General features: G+C 34.7%; 1 long non-coding RNA gene across 3 annotated transcripts in view; it reads right to left on the reverse strand.

Annotated features, from left to right (window-relative positions):
• Window positions 1-23,479, reverse strand: part of LOC128314094 (uncharacterized) — a 302,527-nt gene that overhangs the window by 135,373 nt on the left and 143,675 nt on the right. For 2 of the 3 annotated variants that reach the window (XR_008295498.1, XR_008295496.1), the window contains exons 3-4: window positions 11,416-11,522; window positions 5,199-5,305 (exon numbers count right to left, since the gene is read on the reverse strand). This is a non-coding gene — a long non-coding RNA (uncharacterized LOC128314094). Of the gene's footprint in view, window positions 1-5,198; window positions 5,309-11,415; window positions 11,523-23,479 lie in introns of all 3 variants that reach the window. The other variant, XR_008295497.1, reaches the window with a different exon arrangement.

Raw genomic sequence — 23,479 nt, forward strand, 5'->3', positions numbered from 1 at the left:
ACTCCAAAGAAATGAAATTACGCTTCAAAATAAGAAGCCAAAGATAAAACTACTTTGCAGACAAGGTACTAAACTAGAATATTAACAGTTATATTTTTAAAAAGAATGAAATAACATTTCATTGAATCTTTTGTTAAAAAAGATTTTGAATCTTTTGTTAAAAAATTGAGGGGCGCCTGGGTGGCTCAGTCGGTTAAGCGTCCGACTTCAGATCAGGTCATGATCTCGCAGTCCGTGAGTTCGAGCCCCGCGTCGGGCTCTGTGCTGATGGCTCAGAGCCTGGAGCCTGTTTCAGATTCTGTGTCTCCTTCTCTCTCTGCCCCTCCCCTGTTCATGCTCTGTCTCTCTCTGTCTCAAAAATAAATAAACGTTAAAAAAAAAATTTTTAAAAAAAGGAAATTGAATTAAGCTTTTGTTTTTTTCTATCATAAGGCACTTATGGGGCGCCTGGGTGGCTTGGTCGGTTAAGTGTCCCACTTTGGCTCGGATCATGATCTCTCGGTCCGTGAGTTCGAGCCCTGCGTCGGGCTCTGTGCTGACAGCTCAGAGCCTGGAGCCTGTTTTGGATTCTGTGTCTCCCTCTCTCTCTGCTCCTTCCCTGTTCATGCTGTGTCTCTTTCTGTCTCAAAAATAAATAAATGTTAAAAAAATAAAAAAAAATAAGGCACTTGTGTTTTTTCTTTCTTTTAAAATATTTTTTTAATGTTTATTTTTTTGTTGAGAGAAAGACAGAGACAGATTGTGAATGGGGGAGGAGCAGAGCGAGAGGGACCCACACAATCTGAAGCAGGCTCCAGGATCTGAGCTATCAGCACAGAGCCCGATGCAGAGCTTGAACTCACAAACAGTGAGATCATGACCTGAGCTGAAGTCAGATGCCCAACCGACAGAGCCACCCAGGTGCCCAGGCACTTGTGTTTTCTATTGTTGCTATAGTGGAATTTATTGGAAAAGCATTAGGGAGTCTCAGACATTTTGCATCACTTAAGATTAATTCAATCTGTAACACTAAACCCTAAATAACAATGGCTTATTTACAAGAAAAACCAAGAGTTTCTCTCTGCCTTTGAGAAACTTCTATCTCTACTTAGGAACCATATAATACCTTAAAAAACTAATAATACTGGTTCAAATGATCTTAACTCTGTTTTCTAAACATGGTCTCCTCAAACAATCTCATTCCCCCATCAATCCTGTTGTTTTTTCTGATGGACACATGTCTATAATTGCACTTCTTAAATTTTGGCACTAAGAACTAATAAATATAAACAAAAACAAGGATAAGCTTCAGTTAAGTTTTGTGTTAGGCACTGTTTTAAGCAGTGGCAATTCACAGGCAAATAAAGCAACCAAATCTCTGCTGTTATGGACCTTATACTCTACTGGGTGAAGTCAACCATAAACCAAACTAAGTAATATTTTCTTTCATTTTATATAGTGCGATATGTTTTGGAAGTAAAACCAGTGGAAGTAATTAGAAAAATGTAAGAGTTGATATCGTTTTGAACTGGTGATTATTGGGTAGACAAAAAAATGAAGACAGGGAGAGAGATATGTAAGTGTACAGGAAAGGTCATTCTACGAGACGGAGATGCTGGATCAGAAATATCCCACAAAGACTTGAAACCAGAAAAGAAAAGCGAGTGAGTGAGTGTGTGTGTGTGTGTGTGTGTGTGTGTGTGCATCGTGCATGTGTTGGGGGTGTGCATGGGGTAGAGGGGAGTGGGTTACATAGGCCTTCAGGTCATGAGAACTGTAGAACATAAAATGAAGGAGAAAAATAAGAAAAGTAAGGAAACAAGTTGGAAGGCCTGTATCAAAAATAATAATTCTTGGGGAGAGATGGTAGTACTGTGTAAGAGGTGGCAGTGTGAGAGGTTTGTTGAGAAATATTCAGGATTAAGATAGTTTGAAAAAAAAATGACCGACTTGATTTTGACTGTGAGAGAGGACTAATCATCAGTAGTTTTTTCTGGGCACCTGGATGGCTCAGTCGGTTAAGTGTCAGGTTCTGGATCTCGGCTCAGGTCATGATTTCACGGTTTTGTGAGTTCAAGCCCCGCGTGGAGCTCTGCGTGGACAGCATGAAACCTGCTTGAGATTCTCTCTTTCTCTCTGTCTGCCCGTCCCCTGTTCCTACTCTCTCTCACTAAATAAACTTAAAAAAAATTATTTTTAAAATCATCAGTAGTTTTTCATATATCCTTACCAAAAAAGAACAATTAAATGCTTTCTGTTGCATAAGCATATAGTGTGAATAATTAAAAATGTGGAATTTGACAGAAGTTATATACACCTGCTGCCTTAATGTATCTTTAAACATAACTTGGATATTTCATTTTCAAAAATTAAAAAAGAAACTTTTTTAAAAAAATGGACTTTTTACATTATAATTTGATTTGATAATATTTCTAATATAACTAGTATCTAATTTTATCTGTACAACTTATGTAGGCAGAAAAAAAATTTCCTCTAAATTTCACGAATATGTGGACAGGAATTTTGCCTAGTTGTTTTATTTATAATAAGATTAGTCATCAAATTTAATGAATCAAACATCCTACAGCTGATGGGTATTTTCAAATATAATTTCCTTTGACAAACACAGTCTCAATTTTAAGTGAACAAGTACTACACTTTGCCACAAACATGTTTTATGAACTTACTTTCATATAACATTTCAAGCATCAGATTTACAAAAAAATTGAATATTACCAAAAGCAGGATTCAGTCTTTTTTATTAAACAGACTTAGAACAAAATTCAACATTATAATAAGATTCAGAACAACTCTGAAGCTCTACCTTGAATTTTCTGAAAACAGTTATCTAAATATTCACCAATCTTAATTCTTATTTTTCTCCAAACAAAGGCAAAGGGATGCCATATTTGTGCAGTGCAAAAGTCTTTCTAAACAGCTTCATTTAACTTCTTTTTCGAGATTTTCTCATTTACTATGAGTTGAAACTTATTGTCCCTGGAGTCAACAAAATTTTAATTAAGACTGAAACAAGGAATCTGACCTGTATAGTAATTTATTTCCACATAATGAATTCATCTTTGAGCTTGAAACCATAAATAGAGGAGAAGAGCAAGTGGATATTAATCAAATGGAAGAAAGTAATGGAAACCAGAACCATGTTGTCAGTAGTTATATTCACCATTTTGTATAATTACTGAGAGAGATACTCAGGATTCTGTTTCATAAAAAGTCTCTTGAAAACATTTATGTTTAATATAGAAAGGATAAATCTCAATCCACAAAGATAGGAATAAAAGAAATAGAACATTCTTCCATTTTCAACATATCTTTGTTATTTCTATCTGGAGGCTGCCATTAAGTCATAAGACTCAGAGACTTAATTTCAGTCAATGAGAAATCCTTACATCTCTCCGTGTACGTTTTTCAACTACCAGGACACTGATATCCTACCAACGACTTTTGGCTCATCAACCATCTGTCCATGTATGTGGGCATTGAGAAGGCCTATATTTCAGCTGCCCTGGCTTATTCAGAAAGCTCTGGTATACACAAAATGAAATCTTCAAGCAACACATATAAGTTTGCCTATTGTCTCAATAATTCTGATAAATGTATGACTCTCACTCTTTTCTTTAATCATGATTCCATTTATATTGACACCATGGAATTATGCTATTGTGTCTAATTTCCTAATATAGTATAAGGGGAAAAATAGTCTCACACAATAGTCTTTTTTCCCATCCACCTGTCCATAATTTGGGGATAAACTTATAATATCTGTTTTTGTTATCTAAGGGCAAAACTTGAAAAAAAATTCTTTCTCAAATGATGACTGTTACCGGCTCATTTTATATCTGAGAATCACAAAGAGAAATTTTTCTCCATTTTCCCCACTGCCAATTTCAGCTAGAACTTTTCACACAGCCATCAACTGTTCTCTCTCAACAAGATTTTGTACATAGTTCACAATTTCCCCCCTCATTCTTATTCTCTAGTTGAAACTTCAACGCCTACGTTCATGGCCCTTACAATCACTGAAAAGAGTAGTTTTGTAGCCTATTCCTCAATCTCAACAGCCTTCATGAATTGAATCTGATCATCATTCTGAACTACTCCAACCTCCAAAATTATAAATTCACTCTTGCATGTTAAGCTTTCTTTCAAGGGAACTACATCCACCATAAAATCTTTAATTATAATCTCTATATGAATAATGCTAAAACAGGCATGCATGGGAGGCTCAGTTAATCATCTGACTCTTGATTTTGGCTCAGAACATGGTCTCATGGTTCGTGAGTTCGAGCCCCATGTCTGGCTCTGCACTAACAGCACAGAGCCTGTTTTGGATTCTCTCTCTCTTCCTCTCTCTCTGACCCTCCCCTGAGGGTCTCTCAAAGAAGTAAATAAACATTAAAACAAATTTCTTCAAACAGATTTTAAATATTAAAAAAAAAAAAAAGGAGTAATGCTAAACCCACATATTGGTTCTTATCCTGTCTCCTCAATCAAGACATCTATTTTCTGCATTTATCAGAGATAACACTGATAAGATAAATCACAATTGTTTACCTTATCAAAATACCTTCAAAAAAAATCCTTCTCTGTTTCCTGTATTGGTTAAGTTTCCTATTATACTTTCAGTCACAGGAGCAAAAACTTTTTAAAGTACCTTTAACTGTCAATGTACTTTTCAGATTTTTCTCTATGTTTCCACAGACTAAATTTTTTCTCTATATTTGCTCTAACTCAAGACCTAATTTCCTCTAACCCAGAAAAGTACAAACATTTTCTAATTTTTCATCTATGTTTGCCTCTTTTTTCTATATGTATCTCACACATTGTTATCATGGTTGTTTCCCAGACATAGCTAGATCCCATCATACCACTCTAAAATAAGGAAGACAATGAATGCTTCCCTTGCCATTAGAATATATTCAATTTTTTACAAGATTGAAAGCGTTCATTGATCCATATCTTTTATTTGTACACTGAAACATCCAAACTCCTAGAATACTTCTCTCAATATTTTAATTTCTAAGCTTCATACACTTATTTGTGATCCTCATCTACCCTACTATTTCCTTGCCTCAAAACACTGCCAGAGACCATATCACTTAGTGGTTTCATCACCTTGAATTAGACACACGTGAATATGTGCACATGTACACACACAAACATACACACGATTGTTCTTTTGAAAATAATAATGGGGGTACCTGGGTGGCTCAGTCGGTTAAGCATCTGACTCTTGATCTCAGCTCAGGTCTTGATCTCAGGGTCGTGAGCTCAAGCCCCAGGTTGAGCTCCACACTGGGCAGAAAGCCTACTTAAAAATAAGAATAATAAAAAATACCATATGATCCAATAATTCCACTACTGGACATTTACCCCCCAAAAATGAAAACACTAACTTGAAAAGATATATGCATCCCTATGTTTATTGCAGAATTATTTACAATAGCCAAGATGTGGAAGTAACCTAAGAGTCCATGGATATATGAATATGTGTGCCTGTGTGTGGGTGTGCACACCGCACCAGGATAATATGCACACCACATGCACACCAGAATAATATTACACAGTCATAAAAAAGTATGAGATCATGCCATTTGCAACAACATTGATGGACGCAGAGGATATTGTGCTAAGTGAAATGAAGAGTAGTGTGCTAAGTGAAGGGTAGTGTGCTGAGTCAGACTGAGAAAGATAAATACCATAGGATTTCATTTATATGTGGAATCTTAAAAAAGCAAACAAATGAATAATCAAAGAAATAAAGAGCAGAATCAGACCTGTAAATAAAGAATAAACTGATGGTTGCCAGAGGGCAGGGGTGTGGGGAGATGGGTAAAATGGGTGAAGGGGTGTGGGGATACAGGCTTGCATTATAGAATGAATAAGTCATGGAATAAAAGGCACAGCAAAGGAATATAGTCAATGATACTGTAATAATAGCATCGTATGGTAACAGACGGTAGCTATATTGTGGTGTGCATAGCATAATGTACAATCTTGTTGAATTACTATGTTGTACACCTGAAACTAATGAAGCATTGTGCATCAACATACTCAAATTAAAATGAAATTAATAAAAATAAAAATAAAAAATGCTCTTGTGGAATGGTTTCTATATGAATCTAAATTATAGACTATCACATCCATCTGCATATTATAAAATAACTAAACACTTTTTATACAAGCTAGTTAAGGAGGAAAAACACAGCCTAATAATATAGGTGTCACAAAGAAAAAAAAGTGAAAAAAAAAACTTTGAGCCTCTGGATTAGTGTCCTTTTTCTCCAGTCTCTCTGGTCACTGATGTACTTCATAGTTGGGCATCTGGGCTGCAGGAATGGCAGGGGCCCAACCTAACCAAAGATGCAGTGCTCTTGTTCCTTCTGGAATATGACCAAGTTCTACAGCTGCCTCAAAGATTGCTGTTGGGGGTGAGATTTTAGGGATAGGCAGGTAAAGAAAAGGGAGCTCTATAAAACATCATAAAAAAATGCATGCTATGAAAAGTTCAGGGGCCATGATGAGACCAAAACTCAAAACTTTCTTGGAGTTTCCTTCCTTTTCTAATTTCTCTTTATCAGCACAAGTCTACACGTAAAGTTAGTACTTCCCAAAATCCCTTTCAGAAGAGTTCATGTCAAATGATTATTGTCTCAAATATTGTATCATATTTAGGGAAATATTAATCAAGACATTCTTTTCTGTTGGCTCATATGACTTACATAAGCCAAACATCTTGAAACTCTAAATATAGGGGCAGTTTTCAGGATCTAATTCCTTGGGAGAAATTCATATCAACAGGCCACAGGACAAAAAAAGAAATCATTTCACTAAATTCTACTTGTATTGTCTCTCTTCCAGTGGCTGAAATAAATGAACAAATGAATAAATAGATAAATAAAACTAAGAAATCTTATAGAGACATTCATTGTTATGTACTTGGAGAAGCATAGATTAAACTTCAATAGATCAGAAAGTTTGAATTGTTAGATTATGTTGCAATGAATTTTGAGATAGACAATCAAAAGAATACTTTTGTCAAAATTCCACATATTGTGAAATGGAGGTTTCGAACTGAAATTAAATCCATACAGCTTTTATTTATTATTCAATGAGAAAATAAATGGTTACTTATCTCTGATAGTAGGATAAGCAGGAATGCACAAAATTTGGATGTGCATTAAATTTTACTAAATCTCTGTAACATATTTTTAGCCGATCTTCCTGATTTCCTTCCCTCTTTGATGTGTGACTATATATATCCATATACTATACATATATATAGTATAAAAATGCCACAATACATAGTATAGAGTGTGTGTATGTACATGCATATAGATATGTTGTCCAGTATATAGACAGAATGATAGATACACAGACAGACATGAGAAAGTGAGTTATCTGCTGGGGAGACTACATGTTCTAATACTTGAAAAAACCAAAAATACTATAAAGAATAAAAAGGTAGATTGCTATATTTCTTTTCATTTGAAACTGCATTTCCAGTATGTCATGTGGAATTTACCGTTTGTAAGTTTTCTTACAAATGCCACCAACCATATGTGGCAATTTAAATTTAAATTAAATTCATTAAGATGAACTAAAATTAAAAATTCCGTTTCTTCATCACTCTACCAACATTTCAAGTGCTCAACAGCCTCAAGTGACTCATGGCTACAATATCGCAGAGCCTTGGGCAACACTGTAAAGACTTTTAGATTCCACAAAATTCCCGGAAGCACATTGAACTACTGCATTTGAAACAAGTTATTTTTTTTTCTTAAAAAGACCTGTATAGGGTAACTTTTCTAATTTCATTCTAGTAGGAAAAACACAAACTCAATGTATTCAGTTAAATAAAATCTTCCCTAATTTTCAGGTCTTCTCATACATTTGGTAACCGCACTTCACAGAGAAGTACAGGCTTAAAAGGAAAGTGATGCCTTGTTCAAAATTGAACGAGTTATGGAAAAACTCAAAGATAAGTAAAAAACAAGGAGACTCTGATGAACACAAATTTCTTCATTAGTTCAAAGTTTTTAAAATGTGTTTATGACTTAGAAATACCTGAAGATTTTCCCATAGTTTAAAAATGAAATGACTGAGCAGCATTTGCATGTTTATACGATGTTTGTAAAACTGGCTCCTTTTTGATATTTCAAATACCATAGGACTGGGCCACTTAAAAGACTTAACTAATTGGATAAATTACTAAATTATTATGATCTATAACCTTCATTAACATCACAAATCACTGTCACATTCTAATTAATTCTAGTAATTGTATTTTAAAAACTAACAATTATAGTTTATATTTACTGCATACTTACTATGTAGATTATCTCATTTAGAGCTCATTAGAACCCTATATTTATTACCTATTTTCTGATGCAGAAATCAAGACTCTGAGCATTTAGTTAACTTGCTTAAGATCACACTTCTAGAAAGTAGTGCATCAAAATTCTGAAATGGGGCAGATTATCTCAAAGGGCTCTACTTCAAACTTCCATGATAAGACCGATGCCTCATCTATTTATTCAACAAAGGTTTTTTTAGCCCCCTTTTTGTATCTTGTGTGTGTATGTGTGTGCGTCTACCACCATTTTATTTTTTTTTTACCCTGGAAATATAACAGAAGACAAAAAACACACATACATACACATACACTTTTGAAACAAAATTGAAGCTTTATGTCACTCATTTTAATTTATGAGGGTAACATAAATATAAATTCTAAAATTTAATGCTTTAATAAAATGTTTTAAATACTTGAATATTTGAGCCCCAGGAATTACTTGGTGTGGTTATATAAAGCAATCGCTTTGTATATAATTTTGTTTAAAATTTGGCAAGCAGTGAGGAAAGAGGCAGATCACAGACAAGTGAAATATTTTATCTTTCATAATAATAAACAAATAATAAGTGAAACTTTGAAAAATATTTTCAAAGGCAACTAATTATAAATCTCTAATTTTGCAAGACATCAGCTTTGCTAAAATTCTGTGACTTAAAAGGGAATTCTGGACTCCAAACTGAAAGCCTACTACCTAATATTTAGTATGCATATGACATATTTCGAAGACTTAGCTACCTGAATAATGTATTTAATCAAGAAACTTAAATGCAATGTGTTTTTCAATGTCTGCTGATTAGAAAAATCATTATCAGCTCCCTAAAATTTAAAACTAAGTGCTAATAGTATGCATAATGTTCATTTAAAGTGTAGATTTAAGTCTTGAAATGAAAGCTGAATATAAAAACTCTGGTATATTTCTGGGTTTAACTCATAATGCATTCCTCAAACTCCATAAACAGCAGTGAATAAGAGATATCTTCAAACTAATGAAAACAATATGTAAATTTTAATCATAGTTTTTAGATGAATAAAATCAGTTTTTTTAAAAAACATTTTTTTTCTTCTCAAACGCACAGTTGAAAAAAGTCTCATAAATATCTAATAAATATGAAATGCCGGATATGGACTTGTTCCACAGAATAACATGATAACAAGTTTCCTAGAACACTATACTTGTAGAGAAAAGAGAAAAAAAAATTATAACATGCGCCAACCAGTTAGATTATTTGAACTTCAGTTCATTCTTTTCTCATTCCTAAGACATTCTTCTCCTACAATCAGTGTTAAGGATAAGAGACTGAAAATGTTGCTGAATATTGTTCAAATATTTCAAAATGTGCAATGTTGCCCCTATTTACCGATATAACTGCCATGGCTGTTGTCAACATGCCTAATGTGTATTTCCCTTCAGGAAAGGTGTTTTTTCAGAATGCTTTACACATCTTTTAGGAGGGAGCATTCTCAGTGTGCATTCTAAGAAATCCTAGCACAAGCTACTCTCCATAAATAACTCACTTGGTAGGGTTAGATCTTTCCTAGGAAAGTAAAAACCCCTGAGCTCCCACTTCCCGAGTTTGAGATTATGGGCCTTATATCTTTAGGGTGAACTCCTTTGAACCTCCTATAAACAAACACACATACTTCCTATCTGAACTTTCCAGGCTGCGTCTACTTCTCTCACCAGTATGAGTAATGAATTCTTTGTTTCTGTGAGGATTTACCATGTGCCTACTCTGTTCCAGGCACTGTGCAGGGAACAGCACATTAATGGTGAACCTGCCCTAAGGAAGCTTAGTCCAAAGGACAGAAACAGTATTCAAATGAAGGCACAATTGACAGGGGCACTTGTTTGTTTAGGGATTGTTCATATTCTCTTCATTCAGAAAAACTTTGCAACACTTGGAAAGTTCTGAATAATCTTCCTGGAATTGGATGGGAGACAGAGAAGACAAAAGTCCTAGTGACATTGTTGAGATTCATCTGAAACGTAACGTCTTTTCTCCCCTGTTTCTTAAAGCTCAAACTTTAGTGCTGTCAACACAAAAAAGAAAAAAAATCTAGCCAAATATTTCAAAATGCTAATCCTCTGTGAAGTGAAAATGGATTGAGTATAGATTCCGGTGTGTTGGCTGACTAGAGCAATTCACATACTACCCTTCCTTCCATTCTTCCTATGAGTTGGTGCATTCTGACTGGAAATCCATATATGGAACCCATTGCATATATGTCTAATGTGCAATGTATATTTCTTTCAGGCTGTACAAGTAACTATGAAAACCTTTTTGGAAATGGCTGGTAAATTCATATCTTAGCATATTTATGACACCAAGATTTCTACTTTCTGAATTCAAAAGCAAAAATTATTCATCACTAGTCCTTTAATCCATTGGACTCCATGTTCTTTCAAGTAAAAAGTGCATGGATTTTGAAACAACTTTCACAGTGAAATATGCACCATCAAGTTTCCTGTAGTCTCTGTTCCTTCAGTTTTACATTTACAAGTCAGGGATAACATTTTGTAAAATAATACAATCCATGTAAAACACTTGAAGCCGTATCTTGCACATAATACATATGCAGTTATATTGTTTGATTGATATTAACTGCACATTAATTGATATATAAAAGAATATTGTGTACACTAATTCTAAAGTTTTGCTGCTATGAATAGTTCTCAAATGTGCTACATCAATTAAATTTATTTTTTTAGAAATGCACCTTTTAAAATTCCCGGACATACCTCTAAAGACAATAGATATTTAACAAGTAACCACGTAATGCATTCTTAAAACGTCACCTGTATTATTGCAATATGCATTGGTAGCATAACATATAAGACATTGTCTTTTATACACACAGCGACCATTTATGGAAAAATGACTATTGTACATTTTAAGTTTCACTCCACTTCATTTGCCTTGTCTAGAATTTCCCAGGATAATTCCTGAGAACTCTTAAAAAAGGCAGCCCCATTCTAGCTTGGAATTACTGTAGAAAACATCCTGGTCAGCAATGACATGCCTTCAGCACCTATAAAGTCCTTTTGCACCACCTTCACTTACATTTATCTGATGGCCAGCTTTTCCAGTCCTGTGATAGGTGCTAGAAATACAAAGATGAGTGCATCTTCTCCCTGCTGTAAGGACCCAACATCCATCAGGTAGACACCCTTGAAAGATGATCTGCAATAAAAAAAAAGGGGGAAGTCCTGATTAGTATCACAAAAGAAGGGCTCAGAATATAGAACATAATTAAATCCAGCTGATTAAGGTCACTTTATAATGAGATCGCATTGGACATGTGCTCAGAAGAGAACCGCTGAAGGGAGAGTATTTGAGGCTGAGGGCACAAACAGCCCAGTAGCGGTAAGAAGATGTAAAAGACTGTGCTGTGACTGCAAGAACGGTGAGTGCTTCCGTTTGGATCAGTGTTGAGCATCCTGCAGAAGGAAATAAAACTGAAGCACGAGTCAATATTAAGTGTGAATTCTATAAGGAAAGGACAGCATCTGTAAAAAGTATTTTATGTGAATAAATAGGGAGCAGACCGTAGCACAGATAGCATGAGGTGACAATGGAAATATGGAGACCAGATAGGAAACAGTTCAAAAATTACACATGGATATGCTAGTGATAAAAGCTGATGAGGAAAATAGGGGATTAATGAGAGAGAAACAAGGGAAGATTTTACTAGATGTGGAGCCTGACTGGACCTTGCAGTAGACAGAAAAAAAGAGAGACGTAAACGTAAGGGGAATGAAAACTACGGCAGATTGAAATGATTTGGGATGGAAAGTTTCGTTCTACATATCTTGTATAATATGCAGAATTCAAAGAGTCACAGATTAGATAATGTGCCATGCCACGATTTCCACAATAGACCTATTTTGATGTGTCCCATTTTCATTCTAGAGTAGAGAAAAGCTTTCAGATATAATAGTTTATTCTGTCTGAAACAATATGCCATTTAAGGCAATATCCAATTAAATTTATGTATAATTATCTCAGGAAATGTCAGAGCACCTCCAATCTTCTTTATTCAAACATTTGTGTCTCCCCTGTATGTTAGCTCCATTTCTATTTTTAACAGAGTTTATATGTGTTGATATTCCCATGATATCAAGAAATACAGGAAGAATGAATCGGCATATAGGCACATAGATTTTAGGGAGGTTTAAACACATGGCACTTTTATTTGGCATATGGGAAGCTCAGAAATTGGGTCCACATGAAAATCATCTCTAAGAGAAACGTGGAGAGAACACTCCCTCCACTCATCCCACCAGTGGGCGCCAAAGCTTCTCACACCAGCTTTAACGGTCAATTGTGTACAATCTTCTCAACTTCCTGCTCAGTGACCTCATATTGGTAGCTTGAGATGGGCCATGGTGACGATATTTATGCTGAGGAAATCTTAGCAAATCCTATGTACAAGGGTACTCTTGTCTCATCCCCAAAGCAGTTTGTTAAACATTTCTCAGCCTCTCCTAGCTCCCCTACTTAGCTATTTTTTTCCGATTCTTCTCCTCCGGAAATCAACAGCAACAAGCATGTTTGTGGGGTCTGTCACTCAGAGAAGTCCCCATGATAGGCGGGTGTTACTGTTTTTCAGTTCATAAACAATTCCTACATATTCTTGGGGTGTTCTCTTATATACCTATCCCCAGTCTTTCATCTGGAAATCATGTCTGGGATAAAAGACACACTTTTCTTCAATGTTCTAGATAGAGTCACAGAACTTCCCTCATGGAAGTTTCATGGCAGGAGCTAGAGCACCAGTTCTGAATCTGCCAAACTCTGTTTGACTCAACCACTTAGAATCTGGTGGTTCCACCCACTTCCCATGCCTAATTGTACACTTATGTGAGAAGTATTCTGTGTCTCCGGTTTCTGCCTTACACAGAATTTATGTTTAACCTGACAATGAGAAATGCCACAGTAATACAGGATGAAGTTCACTACACATAATTTAATACATTTCTCAGTCTATCCTAAATAAGTGTGATGTCTTAAATTACCATAAAATCCAGGAATTAAATCACCAAAATGTTCAACACTTTGAAGATGTGAAAATTACTTACTATTTAAATCTTTTAATTCGTTTAATAATTTAGTGGTATTTAATGAGTACTCTAAGTCAACTAGGACTTAGGTGTTATACTGTATGATCAGTGGCCTCAAGGTCCTAACAGTTTAGTAAAAAGTCAAAATTTAACTACCCAAAGTTTAAGTAGTAAAAAGAAGTTTGGTGAAAGAAAAACAAAAGCCTCAGTGAGAAGTTTAATTGATTCAAATATCCATTTGAAATCACAGGGCTGGAGACAGATCATGAATGATTATTCCTAAGAGCAGAATGAGAAAGAGGCTACATAAATTATTAGGTATATATGAGAGACAATGAGGACTTTTAATGGTCAAACATAATGGAAGAATCCAGAGAAATTGGGGAATATGGATATCAAAAGAAGGAGGGAAACGTTCATGAAGTATCTTCAAATGCAGAGACTTTAGGAATTGATGTAAAAAATGGCATATTATAAGTTCTTAAGTGGCAGTAACGCCATGATAAAATGTTGTCAGTGAACATTTCTTCGTCACTCTTGATATTCTATGTGAAGGCAGCCACTCTCTGTCCCTCTAATCCTTTGCTCCAGGAGCACTAAAGTTTATCTGATTGAGAAATTAAAAGAAAACACTTCACATGAGTTCACCTCTCCTCTTTTCTTTCTTGGCAGTAGGCTTAACTTTATTCTCCTCTCTCCTCCTGGATGAAGCTGCCACATGGGGGGTCTGTGCCAGGCAAGTGTTATCTCTGTCTAGGTTGGTAAATCTGTCATATTCCTGGGTTCAGATATCAGGCACATTTGAGTCTACTATTAATTAGATTGTCCAACATTGTCTTCATTGGTTTATGGATATTTTGCTCTATTTGTTTTATGCTTTTGTCTTATTTTCAAAGTAGTTGAGAATTTGAGAAAGGAAGAATGCTCTTTATTGAACTGGTTAATAGACATTATATCCAGGGTGTTGGGAAGAATAGTTTCATAAATTGGTAAAATGAGCAAAGCAAGCGAGTGAAGGGTAAAAACCCAGCTAACCAGCTAATTATGGAAGTATTTCTAGTTTAGTGAAACATAAAATTGGACACAGTGGTGGCTTTAAGAATAAGAATGAAAAAGTATATTTGGGAAAAAAGAAGCAGAAAAAGAAATTCTAATGTATGAAAGAATATGTCAAACCTTAGAAAAATCAAAGAGGTGGCTCTCTTCGCTTGAAGACTACCAGTTCATAAGAGAATGGAATTTCCATATCTCAGAGTTTAATTTTTTTTCTTTTCATATATATGTCTTCACTTTTAAGAAAATATGCTCTTGGTTGGGATCTACTATTTTCAACCATGCAATAAAAAAAAAAAAATACCTGTCCACCTAAATGAAATGTTTTCAAAACATTTTAATCACATTTGCATTTTTCCCCTTCCTACTTCTTAATCGTGGTTCTAATCAAAACTGAATGAATTCCTCCATAGAAGAAAATTTACAGTCCTTACACACACTGTTATACTTGAAAGATTCCAACGAGCCTGCTAATTAGGTGATTGCAATTCCGCCTGAGATCACTAGAACTCCTAGACAGAGAGAGAAAGGGAAAAATGCAGCATCTGAAATCAAATGAAACCAAAGTCTCTCTCTTCCTCATTTTGTTTTGGAAAATAATCCTGGATGAAAATGTGACCTCGTGATCCTTTTCACTTGAAATGTGTTTCAGTGGGTCAATCACTTTTCACTTGGGGGTCTAGAGATGCAATTTCCAATAAGGTATGGAGCTTTTCATGTCAAATGAGAAGAATACTGTACTAATTTACATAGGTTTATAGTTGTCATCATTTTATGAAACAAGGTTTATAAAATTAGTAATGAAGAGATGATTTCCCCAAACCAGGTTGTTTCCCTGTGGTGTTACTTTCTGTAATGGTTGCTTAAATAAACCAGATGGGCTTTGCCATGCTAACAGGATAACTGAGATAATAATAAAGATAATAATAATAATAATAATATCATTAATAACTATAATGACATTTAGCTATAGCTTACTGTATGTCAGATATTTTCTAAGCAATACTACTGGTTTTTATTACATTTAGCTCAAAATTTTCCAGCAATGTATATAAATTACATGTGTTTGTATGCACAGTAATGGGTAGAAGTTATTCTTCATTAGTAGAATAATACTTTTTTTTTAATTTGAAGAAGCCTCTATCAACATATCTGGATGGAAACATTGACACAGTTATGAGCACTGCGTATAACTCCTTTCTTTCCCCCGGTCACATTGTTTTCTAATAAATTCAGAGGAGAGAGAGGTTTTAGTTTTCTTAAGAAATATTCCTTAGCTTTTCAGTTTGTGACACAGACTTGTAGCAATTAGCTAATGAGATGGGCAAATAAATGAACTCTGCGAAGATTAGGAAGGGCCAGGATGAAAATTCAAGAGATTGAGTTACATAGTAACAAACTGATAGAACAGGCAAGTTTGAAAATACTTATATTCTGTAACTAAGGACAGGAGTAGCATCTCCTGGCCAAAGTCTATTTCCCTCTTTCACATCTTAGTGTTATCAAGAGAAAAATAGTCTCGGCTGCAACATGAAAATTCTAGAGACAGAGAGTTTTGCCTCTAAAGGCAGGCAAGCAGATTAATATTTTGCTTCGTGCCATTTTGCATATCCCACTCAAAACTGAAATCAACACTCTGGAATGTTTTTTGTTGTTGTTGTTTATTTTTTATAAGACCACAAATATTAGAATATGTTATTTTAACCCAAAATTCCCACAGATGAAAGAAAATGAAATGAATAAATGAGTAAAATTAAGAGGCTGTGAATAAAAACTGTCACACTGTAATAGTGATTAGAAGCACAGACTCTGGAGTCAGATTACCTGAGATTAAATCACAGCTCTGAACTACTGTGTTGAACAACCTTATGTAACTTATTTAACTTTTCTGTTCCTCCATTTCCTCATCTGGAAAACAAGGAGAGCAGCTACACCCTCCACGGGCAGGAGATGGTGAGGGGTGAATGAGTTATTGATAACATTGTCTTTATGACGTTATTGACACTACTTGAAAGCTACTTGAACCTTGAATAAAGGGATATTTTCAGATCTATTCAATTGCTTAAACTCTGCATAATGCTTAATAATCTCATAAAATCAGATTCATATCAGTTATTGGGTCTAATTACAAAGCATGCTCGTTTTTAAAATAGAGACATGGAGGGGCGCCTGGGTGGCTTGGTCGGTTAGGCGTCCGACTTCGGCTCAGGTCATGATCTCACGGTCCGTGAGTTCGAGCCCCGCGTCGGGCTCTGTGCTGACAGATCAGAGCCTGGAGCCTGTTTCAGATTCTGTGTCTCCCTCTCTCTCTGCTCCTCCCCTGTTCATGCTCTGTCTCTCTCTGTCTCAAAAATAAATAAACGTTAAAAAAAATAAAATAAATAAAATAAAATAGAGACATGGAAATATCCCCAATGATGGTTAAGCCTTGAATACAGTAACAGTTGTTCCCACAACTCAAAGTTATTCTTCAAAAAATCAAATAGTTCAAAAAGGCTTCTCTATGATATTTTCTAAAAATATTGGGAAGACTTTTCAAATTGACAGACTACTCTTATGACTTTGCCACTGCATCAGTTTCATGTTTAGGGTGATTTTCAGGGGCTAATTGGCAGTGTAATTCATACCTGAACCTAACACTGAGGTCTGCAATATAAAATCTAAATAGAACTTAAAATCTGGTTAATATCTATCAATATTAAATTGATAGAACATGAATGAAAAGTGAAATGCTGTTGGAATCAGCTCAAAATGATGATAATTTTTCATGTTCACTCTGCTTACCTTAGGTTAGATTTATTACTTGAGATTTCCATTTGGATTTTTAGTACAAAAGATTTTTCCTTCTTATATTTACACAATTTAAAGTCAATGATGCAGGGGCGCCTGGGTGGCTCAGTTTGGTTGAGCGTCTGACTCCGGCTCAGGTCATGATCTCACAGTTTGTGGGTTCGAGCCCCGCATCAGGCTCTGTGCTGACAGCTCAGAGCCTGGAACCTACTTCGGATTCTGTGTCTCCTTCTCTCTCTGCCCCTCCCCCGCTCACACTTTACCTCACTCTGTTTCTCAAAAATAAATAAATGTAAAAAACAAATTTAAAAAAAAGGCAACGATGCAATAGGGGAAAAAATAATGAGTGAGCAATTGTTAGTAGTACTTGCATCAATTATGGACAGTAAAAGGGGAAATAAAATGATAAAAAAGTATTTAAATACATATATACATATATTTATAGTATTCATTGTAGGAAAGTGAATCATTCAATCAGAGTGCAGTCATTAATACAGAGCAGCCAGGTTTAGTGTATAGATTACACAACTCTTAAAGAATATTAGCGTAATTGAGAAATCCAATAAAAAAAATCTAAATTTTCAATTCTCCTCAAGATTCAAAGAGCAGAGAGGGCTTATTAATAAATTACATAAAATTAAGAAATGTTTCTGTGCTGCATTATCACTTTAAGGATTTTTCTTTTATTTTTGCCTCATTGTTCATTGACATGTTTGGTAAACACAAACTAGTGTTTTCTCTGCCATCTTGGTCAAGGCCTACTAGGCATATACCCAGCAGATCAAAAATGTTCATTTGAAGATAAAAAGCATTTATACACGGAATGGCAAAGCATTTGTCCTTAGGCTTTTTCCCGTTGAAACATATTAGTCCTATCACTGATAAATATCCACTTGAAAGTTAAAATGTCCATCAGCAAACTTCATATTAATGTTTATGAAAAAACTGTGACTCTTCATGTTCTGCACAGAGAACAGATTGTTATTATAAAATTCTGCTTATAATAAGGGCGAAAGCACCTTGAAAGGTCTGTTATAAATGAAAAAGTCATCTCTGATTATTCGGAGAGCCCATTCTATCTCATGTAACAGAGTAAATGGATATAATATTTGCTGGGATTTAAGAAATAAATTGGAGGGAAATGACTGCTCTTTTCTATTATTCTTTAACTGTATCCCCAGTAATAGTTTGTGCTATAATTTGGGCAATCTGCGTATGTTTTATTTTTCCTCCATCTCCTGTTTCCTGAGCACTATTTCCCTTTGATTGAGGAGTTGCTGTGACAGAAGATAATGGCGCTCATGGCACTCGGTGGGACGCCTGTCACTGCTGACTCCAGCTGCTGCCTTTGTTTTCTTTCCTTCCACTCCTCTGATTTTCTCAGGCACGGTGAGAAACAATTATAAAAGCCATGAGCCATTATAAAATATTATACCACAAAATGGTTATTTTTAAGAGCCCGTCAATCTTCTAGGTCTCTTTGTTTATCTTTAGAAGTGGTAAATTGTATGTATCACTATTTTCTATTCAATTGGCAGCATTGGGATGAGAGATTGTTTTCTGCCTTGGGAGAGGAAATACTTTTGCACCTTGTACCTAGTACTGAAGTTTTCCCTTGTTGACCTTGCTGAGGTGGTTTCTTGTGAATCCCCCTGTCAGGAACGACTACCTTTTTTGAGAGGATGATCTGATAGACGTTTCTAGTGTTCACCAGAATCCAGTTCTTTCTCTTTCTGTCACAAGGAAGACTATACTTTTCAGGCCATGCATATGTGGATGATTCAGGAAACTGCCCGTACCAAATATGGGAAAATATGCATCTATCACTTCTAGATTGTGAAAATATCATGGATAATTCCCCATGTTTCATCTCCTCCTGCCATGGCAACTAAGGAGACCAGACATACAGATGATGACTTATATGTTTGATACTTCCATCAGCATGTGTGAAGGTGAGACACCTTATCCCACCCAGCCACAAATACCATCATGTAGACACATAGGACATATTGAGTAAGGAAACAATTATCTTTTGTCTGGTAAACCACTAAAACTTTAGCATAATCCTATCCAACACAGAGTAGTTTTTTTTTCCTTTCCATCTTTCTAAAGAATTAAGATCACTAGGCAGTGTGAGTATTATTGACAACCTAGAAATACTTAGCAGGCTATACGGGTATGGCAGGACTAAAATGTCCCAGTATTTGCTGACTTACCTCTCCCTACAAAGCAAATTCCTTGCAATAACCATGGAGATAGAGAATCAAGTGTGTGTCATTGACAAGATCTTGACCTAGATTAAGAGGAGTGGGGCGCTTTGGAGAAAGCACAGGATTCGGATTATAACCTTACTGTATACTGTGTTCCATTGAAAAAGTTGGACAAAAATACTTGACCCTGAGTTTACTGTAAACAATTAAACATAGTTAATGTAATGTAACTTGCAAAGTGCCAGTAAGATATTGGGCACTCAAAACATGTAAATTTTTTATTATTATTATTATTAATTATTAATTAGGTTAGCAGTCCCATATGTATGATAAAATGATTAGGCTTATTACACATTTGGTGAAATTAGTGTAAAATAATAATACATAAAAATTCTCATCCCTTCTCAACCATAAGAAGTGTTCTTTTCCATTAACTTAGGACTTTTTTTAAAACATAAATTTGAGTACTTTCAGGTTTGCTATTTATTTTCAGCCAGCATATTGTTGGAAAAAATGTGAGTTGTCACTAACTTAGTGGAACTCTCCAATAAACTTCCAGCTGTGAGAAGAAACCCAGCAAGCCAAGAGACTGCCTGGCATTCAAACTGTTTGTCTTGCTGTTGGTCCTAACTTAGTCTCCAATTTGTGGTCAGTGTTCACTCAAATGAGAGGAGGGGAATACTGCCCAGATAGCAACTACAAATTCAGGAGACGTAAAATCACATTATGTATTCTTGAGAATGAAGCCCATACATTATTAATTTTTCCCCTTTAGCATATAACATTGCTCACCATTGCAATAAATAATGAAAATACTGTAAATAACTTTGCAAATGCTGTACATCATTTATGACATATTTTCAGGATTTATGGGTCCCTTTTCAAATCTCCCTATGTTTTCCTTTAAATATTTTTTAATTCCACGATATTAAAATGAATTTTATTAAATCTGTTAAATGCTCTTGAGTTTATTTTCATATAACCTATCTTACATAATCCCAACACACAGGTGAACATAGTTTACTAAGTTAAAGCACTAAAGCATAATCCTTAGTCTGTTTTCCAAAAATGCATATTTTCATTATATTATCCATTGTTTCTAAATCCACATTTCACTGACCAATTTCTATCCTGAGGGCTCTACAAGAAAATACATAATTAATTACCCTTCTGCAGCACCAATAAGCGGAAGAGAAACAAAAAAGTAAATATAATAGTATATTTCACCATATGTTTCCTCTGAGCAGAAATGTTTTAGGTAAACTTTTTGGCAAGAAACAACAAATTTGGGGGGAAATTAAAAACAATATTTAAAAATCCCTCTATATTCTTTCATTTTTAACTTAGTAGCAAATAACAACTATGAGAATCAATCATGCAGCAAAATATATACCATATAATAAGTGATTCAAAATTATGACCATTCAGTTTCTCTAGTCTCTGGGAAATGTCAGCAAAAATAATTTTACATTAAAGTGTCAAATTCACAGCAACCCCACATAAAAAAGTCACATTTACGGATCTTATTTTGACAGTTTTAGTAAAAATTGATTGACCATATTGAAGTACCATTTTTTCTCTCATCGTTTCTCTTTCTGTGTTTGAAACACTGCAATAAAGCAAATCTTAAATCTAAAAATTGCCTTGAAATAAGAAGACATTGTTCTTGATACTGTAAGGAACTCTTTTTAATAGTTTCAAACAGGGTGAGAAAGGAACTTGAGTCATCTGACATAATGTCTGTAACTTACGAAGATGCAGTGTATGTGTATTTCTTGAATGTCATGCTAGCTCCATCACTTAATGCTTACTGGTTTTGGGTAACTTGCTTGAACTCTATATGACTCAGTATCTTCACCTGTAAAACAAGGTTAGTGAAAGTCACTGATGCAAGGATGTATATGAAAATTAAATGAGATTATGAGTCAACATACTTAATTAATTTCCTAGTAATTGTGAACAATGAATCGTAGCTATCACTATGGTCACCATTCCATTTCCAAATATCAGCAAAGATTAAATCCTCATTAAATTTCCTAATGTAGATAGAGTTTTATAGCATATGCAGATGGTCACTTTCTTTCAAATGCTTATTTTATGTGGTGTTTTGATATTCTATTCTAAATCTCCTCTGATCTTTCAGAGAGTTTCAATTTTTGTAATTTGTAATTCTGAATGATACTATCTTCTAGACCCAACAAAAAAATCAATACATTGATGTATTGTATAGATGCATTGCCCATCTTTACTTATTTTGTTAGTTTAAATTTTGTAATATTACTACGAACTTTTAAAACATGCTTGAGTCAATCTGTTGATACAGGAATATTTATCCTAGTTTTGAAATACATTGTTTACACTATTTATTTAGGTAAGTTTTGCATAATATTAGCTGTTAGATTTATCTACCAACTTTTGTCTAGATTATCAGAAAGTACAGAAAAGAGAACTAGAATATTATATTCACATAAACCATGTATGGGAAGTCTATCTTCATAAAGCTGTTAAATGAATATATGACTAAATAAAAAGGAAATGTTACTATTATTAGTCCTTACTATCTGATAATAGTGTGACAATATAAGGGTAATAATGTTAGACATTATGATTTACTAATTTCATTTTAGGCAATGCTTTATCTGAAATATAGTGCCTTTAAGTGTGGTACTGTATGTGACTTTGTGGGTTGAAGTGGGATTGGGTCTTTTCTTATATGCGTATTTTTTTTTAGATTTTATTTTTACCTCTTACTATACACTTTTTCTAGCTTGTTCCAGTTTCTCCAATTTAGTTTCTTCTTAACTCATCATGAGAACTTTTAAGATATTTGTAGTTGTATGCTTGAATTAACTATTTTAAAAAGGGCATTTGCTTTAATATCCTAGCTTGAAACCCTTCTTTCTAATTCTTTATATACCTGCACTTTTAACATATTCAGAACTACACAAAGAAATTTCTCCATTTATCTATGTAAACATTCTGTGCAAAATAGACTATTTTCTCACCTCCTTTTCCCAGTTTCTGCTGCTGTAAGATTAGGAATCATCCTGGGTCTAGCTGAAAAACGATCCTATTCATAATCTAGAATTCCCGTCTTGTATCTCTTTTGAATCATGTCTCTTCCTCTCTGTTTATATTGTTTCAGATTACCTTATAATTTCTGATCAGTTAATTATTCTTCTCATCATTTACTACAAAGACGGTAATTACTTTGTATCAGGCACTATGCTCTATTTTATGTTTTGCCTCCGTAACCAAACCAATTTAAAGCCTTTGGACCACCCAGTGAGAAAACTACTTAAAATTTCATATATAGTTTGGGGAATATGAGCTAGAGAAGGATGCTGTCCAAGATGACATGGCTGTAAGTGGTAGAGTCAGTATTCAATCTTGGGTCTGCCTGGTGATAAAGTTCCAGCTATTCGCCACCATACTGCTTATGGCAGGACAACACAATATGTAGTATATTTACACTGTTCTTATTTAATGTTTTTAAATTTTCTCATGGCCTTTTGGCTAAGAATAGAGTTTCAAGGGCCCAACTCATCATCTGGGAATCTGATATTTTCCTCTCTTGAGCCTTTGGGGAAGTGGCTTATCCATTAATTAGTGTGGAACTTGTAAATGAAGATCAGCGTACTACTTGCCCCTATTTCTGAAATGTAAATCCTCATACAGAGTTGATTAAATCCAAACTTCAAATTTAGATTAGACATACTGTCTGCTTTGAGGAGACTGGCCATACAAGTATGAATGAATGAATGAATGAATGAATACAAACAGGGTCAAATTTGTGATTGTGCAGTTATGCAGAAATGGGAATGACTCACATACAGTCACTTGTGTTAATTTTAATATATATCCATATAGCATAGTCTTAAATTTACAGTAAAAAAAATTATGTTGAAGTTGTTCCTGAATTAAAGTAAGACAGACTATTCTTGTATAATTTAGTCAGCAAATATTTTAACTTGAGATAAATCTTTGAAGGCAAACTGGAAATTTTCAAAT

Source organism: Acinonyx jubatus, chromosome C1, assembly GCF_027475565.1.
Source record: "Acinonyx jubatus isolate Ajub_Pintada_27869175 chromosome C1, VMU_Ajub_asm_v1.0, whole genome shotgun sequence".
Lineage (NCBI taxonomy): Eukaryota > Metazoa > Chordata > Mammalia > Carnivora > Felidae > Acinonyx > Acinonyx jubatus.